The sequence below is a fragment of the Pinus tabuliformis genome, chromosome 8 (genome assembly GCF_031772625.1).
Source record: "Pinus tabuliformis cultivar Carrire ecotype Pingquan chromosome 8, CPIR1, whole genome shotgun sequence".
Lineage (NCBI taxonomy): Eukaryota > Viridiplantae > Streptophyta > Pinopsida > Pinales > Pinaceae > Pinus > Pinus tabuliformis.
The window spans coordinates 1,052,919,654-1,052,925,984 of NC_142294.1; positions in this window are offsets into that span (position 1 = coordinate 1,052,919,654).

Genomic DNA, 6,331 nt, shown 5'->3' on the forward strand with positions numbered 1-6,331 from the left:
TAGATAGAACATTCTTGTTTTCTTGGTTATAATGACCGTCACCCGTGTGTGGACTACTCCAGTGGATGGTTTACGTGTTTTCCATTGCACTTTGGTTTTAACGACTGCCGCATCCGCTGTGGACTATTCTGATGTATTTTGGACAGACCCTTATTGTTTTCGCGTGTGTCTCTCCCAAGGTGGTACTACTACCTCTCATCTAGAGGCTCAATTTTACCCTCTCCCTTACAGTAAGAGAACCTGGACACAAAGTTACATTATGCACTCACCAGGAATACTCACCTCTCTTTCTTGAAGTTATAATCATAACACTCTCATGTGATGAACAACAAGAGCTATAAGGAAAATCTCTAATATAATGGCAATTGGGACATCATACCGGACGGGACTCCTACACCAAATGGCGTGAGGTCTAGGTGGCACTTCATACCAGGAAGATCCCCTGAATGTTTGGGGGTCCAGCATTGTCAACAGATTATTAACTTGATGTTCAATAGTTTCTCCATGTTCCTTAGCTTGTACAACATTTCTACTATGACTTAAGGTATTCGAACACCGTCTAGTGGGGAAACTTTACTTTATAATTAGAAATAATCATGAAAATTAAAGTTAGTATGAATAATAAATATTATAACAACATACAATTTTAGAAATACAATTAATATAAACACAATAGATAATGAATATATAGCTTATCAAAGGACAATATTCCTTCAGTCCCCCTTCAATGTGCCTATGTTTCCTACAATTTCTTTTAGTTATTTCTCTTAAAACTCTCACAATATGTAAGCCCCCACATTTAGCACAAACACAATAACATCTACATCATCCCGTTGATTTTCCTCCAACCTAATGTTGGTTGATATTATTCCCCACAAAAAATTTATGTGATGATTTTGTTATAAATTTGAGTAGCATACTAGATCTGTTATATTTTTTAATGTAATTTATATATATAAGAATAAATATATTTTTCGCTCGATAAGAGGATGTCACAACTTTTTAGAACTGTTGTAGTTATAGTGAAACCGTTGTAATGTCTCTTAAAAGAAATGTATTTATAAATTAACTTACCATCAAAATTTTGGCAGTAGTTAACCAAGTCAAAGTTGATGAGTCAAAAAGTTACCCAACCTTCGATTAATAGCGCAACAGATAGAAAAAAAGATTGCTTTTCGGTATTGTGATGACCATCAAATTCTATCACTCTTACGACGATATGAATAATACTGTTAGAATTATGACGTGTTCAAGTCATGTCATCAGAATACTGACGAATTTGAGTTGATTAAAAGAAATAAAAAAATTGACATTAATTTTTATAATTTTCAACAGTATGGCCATTTTATCCGTACCATCATACTTTTCCGTTGAAATTTATTACTATATATAGTAGGCCCCCCTTACAAGGCCTACTATATTTTGAGGCAACAAGGAGTATAAGATGGATGAGAGGGTTTGCAACCCTTGTTTTTCTTATTGTTGTGAGGATGTTGCTTCTTTGAATGCTTCAAGTTATAGTTTTATTTGTGTCAATGAGGCGTTGCTAGATGTAACTACAGTGATAATTACTCTAAGATGTAATATCTTCTCTTACTCTCTAATCAAAGAATCAAAAAAATATTCAAGAGAGCGTGGCATGTAAAAATCCCCTAAATAATCTCTAATGGAATGAAAATTAGATACAAAAATAGAACATGCACTACCAATTTTAGCAAGAATATCATATATACATAAATCATCTTTCATATATTTTTTATATTCTTTAAGTAAAATCCTAAGTGTTATAAACTTAGATAATCTTTAATACAAGAGAATTCATCGAGATTTAAATTAATTAATTAATTTTCAAGTTGGTGGGATTGAATCTCATTGTTCTTACCAAATATGGCTTCTAACTTTTTCCAAGTTCTATCTGGGTCACTAATTTCTTAAAGGTGAAACCATAAACTGATAGATAGTTACATTTCTATTAATCCACATGATTCATCGATTCTATCATCCCTTTTGTAATTTTTTGGGGTATCAGTGAGGATTTTTTTCTTTTTCCAAGATAATCCAATAAAATCCTTTACTTTATAGTACATCCTCCATACTATATTTCCATGAGAAGTAGTCTGGCGCTAGTAAGAAAAATATCTCTTGGATTACCATATTAAAATATGTAGATAATATGATCTCAAAAATATAAATTGATTGTCTAGATGGAAAGTTCTCGAAAAAAATAACCAACTTAAAAAAATGGCATTGAAAATGGATTTCGGATGTCAAAGTTATATCCTTTTGAAGAAAGACACAAAATGTATCCAAAAGGTTGGAAAGTAGAGGCTTGACCATGTTGTGATGATTGTGCAATGAGGTTGTTGAGTAAAAAATATTATCCTTCTTCTGTAAATTTGTCGATATGCTTACTTTTACAAATCAATGACTTATGAAATAACCCACTTTTATTAAAATCTTAGAATCACTTTCACAATGAATCTAATTTATAAATTAAAATTGTATCCAAAAATAAACAATAATAAAGTTACTTTACAGTGATTCAATTTTATAATTGAAGAAAAATTCAATCAACAAAAAGTTTCTGAGATACCTCAAGGTTACTTGAACATTTTCGAAAAGTAACTTAACAAAATAATTGAACTTAATATCACTTATTAAATAAAGTGACTTTCAACCAAGTGGGTTAATAAAAAATACATGTCCAACATTATGATAGAGTAGTTTTTTTTTTTTTTAAATTGCCTCAAATTGTGTACTTAACCCCAAAAACAATGTTTTACTTGCAAAAAAAATTCAACATACTTACATGCAAAAACAAGTAAAATTTCAAAGAGGGAAAAACTAAAATTTTAACAATATTGTGGTTAGATCTTTGTTAACTTGTCTAAAAAAATACAAGTATTTTCTTCATTTTTAATTTGTTGAGCTCACATAAAACACAAAGCAAATGTCATATGTAGAAAAGAAAACACGTTCTTCTTTATTTTTATATTTGTTAAGATCACACAAATCACACATTAAAAAGCATGCGTAAACTAGAAAGGGTACCTACTTAGCAGTAAAATAAAAAAGTTGAAAGACTAAAATAGTGAAAAAAACTTAAAAGTTGAATGAAACTTTATACCTTTGTATCTAATAAAAAAAGTTGTATCTTGGGAAACTAGAAACATTCTAAAGTGAAGCAAAAAGTGTTTCTAACTAAAAGAAATAGTCAAGATGTAATGGAATAACTCATTTAACCCCAAAAAGCACATAAATAGTAAAACCTAGAAATATTTTGATGCATGCGGTGACATGGGTTAAATATCTTGATCAATAGGAGAGGAATTTCATGCAGGATTTGATATCATATTCGAAAAAATAAGAAACTTCCACACAAAACGAATACCTTAAGCGATTGTTCACACAACTATATGAAATATCAGTACACTAGTGTACTACATGGTTAAAACCCTCAAAGAGGGAAACAAATAATGACCGCAACCAATATGACCACTTGAGATAATATATTAATGCAAAATAAAAATATTTTACGTAAGAATTTATCATTATCAATCTTCAACAAATAACTCTCCATGCTCTTTAAAATGAGATCATGGGTCAATAGGGTGTTAAGCCATAGATCAATATAATTGTTAGTATTGACGAGAATATGAATCATTGGATCACTTTATGTCTAGAAGACATAATTACCATTGGATTACATAACTATAAATGCATAGTTAAAATACACATTTTTACCTAAATACAAATTATACCAAGTTAATCTTAACTAACTCTTAAATATCTAAATATCCTCATAATATTATCCCAATTGGAAGATGACATCTTTATAGTAATTATAACAAATATTTAATAACATTTTGATTATCATGAACTATTATGTTGTCCCATTTTTCATAATGAAGGGTTCATTATTAATATGCAATTAAATAGGTTTCTTATTCTATTACATTGTCCCATGTCATAAAATGTTCTATTTTCAATCAAATATATGGATTATGTACATTTTTACAATGAATATATGTGTAATCAACTTGTTTATATGTTTAAATAATACAATATATTATTGCAATGATCATATCCAAACACAATAATTAAAATATAAAAATCAATATGATCAAAAGAAAATTTTGATTTTATGATGATTAATTGAAATTTTATTAAAAATCAAGAAGCTAGATTTGCATATTCACAACATGGAAAAATTCAACTCTAAAACATATCAATACATTGTATTCATTTGAACACAACAATGTGGTTTATACATATTTATACATTGGCATGTTTAAATGGTTGGTATTCCCTAATGCTCTATACATGTACAAATGTATCAATGCAAATAATTATCATGAGAGCACTAGTGCTCCTAACCACAAAAAAAACACCACATAACATTATGGTACAAATGGAGATACACAATAGTAATTATAATTTTCATTATTCATTTTATTATTATTTTTACAGAAATATAATTAAAAATTTATGATAATTTAATTTTCCAAATAATAAAAATGATTAATTGGTTGGCTCTTTCATTTCCATACCTTTCTATATTAATCCCCTGACCTCTTATCTCTTCTTTATAGGTATTATCCTGATGATGAGTCTTGTTATAGACTCGAAACGTTGATTTAATGGCTACTGTGGAATTAGGTTTGAAAACTAAACTAGCTCAATATAGCATGCATTGGTGCATATTAAATATTGGCACATCGATGTGTATTAAGTATGGGAAAACCAATGTGCCTGTTGGATTGAATCATGCTAAAAAATATTTTTTCATTAAAACTTTTAACCACCAAAAGTTTTAGTGAACACTGAAAATCCATAAAACCTATTATATAACCTTTGCTACCAATAAAAAAGGTTTTAGCAAAGTTTTCTTTGAATCATTATACCTAGTATTGTAACACTAAAAACCTTATCAAAACCCTTCTCTAGGTAGTGTATTCTTTATAGCACAAAATCAAGATGCAAAACATATTTAAAATTGTTAACAAAGTAAGACTTGAAGCGAAAATGGGATTAAAAAAAATATGAGTTGAAATTTTTTTAACCATACACGAATTAAACAATTTTATTTTAATCATTGGCACTTTAGAAATGAAGAAAATATAGATATATCACATCATATTAGAGTAAGGACAATGAATAATAGAATCTAAAACCCAAAGATAAGAATGATAGTAAATGTTGCAAGTGTGATGAGAAATGGTCACCAAGTCACATATGTGAATCAAATTGGATCAAAAATGGAAAAGAGGTAGAGGACTATGATGAAATATACATGTTAGAATCCAATTATTGCAAAATCATCCCAAAAATATCAAGAGAAACAAACAAATGCATTGGGCTTCCTTGACGAAAGAGGAAGAACTATTTATTCTAAAAGAAAACTATGGATAAAAAATAAGACACATATGAACATCGAGTTAAATATAATATGAAAATAATGCACCTCATCTAAGTGACGTTGATAAAATCTAGGATCCTAGGAATGAAAAACTATTTGCAATGGCAATAATATTAAAATGTAGGAGAATAAGACTCAAAGGAATCATAAAAAATAGAAATGTCATAAAATTGATAGACCCCTAAAGTAAACACGATTTTGAAGATGTTAATATCACAGAAAAACTAAACTTATTTGTATAACTTATCAAGGATTTCAATGTTACAAATTCATATGGACAACAAACCAAAGAAGTAAGAGGATGTCAAGAGGTTTTTTGTATATACAAAACTTGGAACTTCAATTGGGATACTACACTCTACCACTCAATGGGATTGGTATTGTATTAGGTGTGGAATGGTTGACCTAAGTAGATACTTACAATAAAATACTAAAAGAATAACTCATGGAATTTAATTTGAAAGGAAGAAAGTATAAATTATATGGCTCTAAATTGCATCCCACGAGAAAACATATTCAACTAGTAAAATAAGACAATTGTAAGGAAATGTCAATATGCACATATCAATTCCATGAAAAAAAAAGTAACTTCAAAGTAGTACTCCAATGCTACAAGCAAGCCTCATTAATAATCAAACCTAAATCAAGAGTCAAGATGACCTTTCACAACAAAATATAGTAATTCTAAGAAAGACATTCCAAGAAAAGAAAATCATCCATAACATCTACTTTCAAGAATGATTTAAGGACAAGGGGTGAAAAGAGGGGGAGGGGTGCTCTACAGCCCAGTGGAAGTCAATGTTGCAAAGTATTCATGGCTCTTAGGATGCATGGCAAACAACCTAGCTAAAACCTATGCCCTTTACTAGGTGATTCAATTGGCTAATGAAAATCAAGTAGCTTCTCTCACTA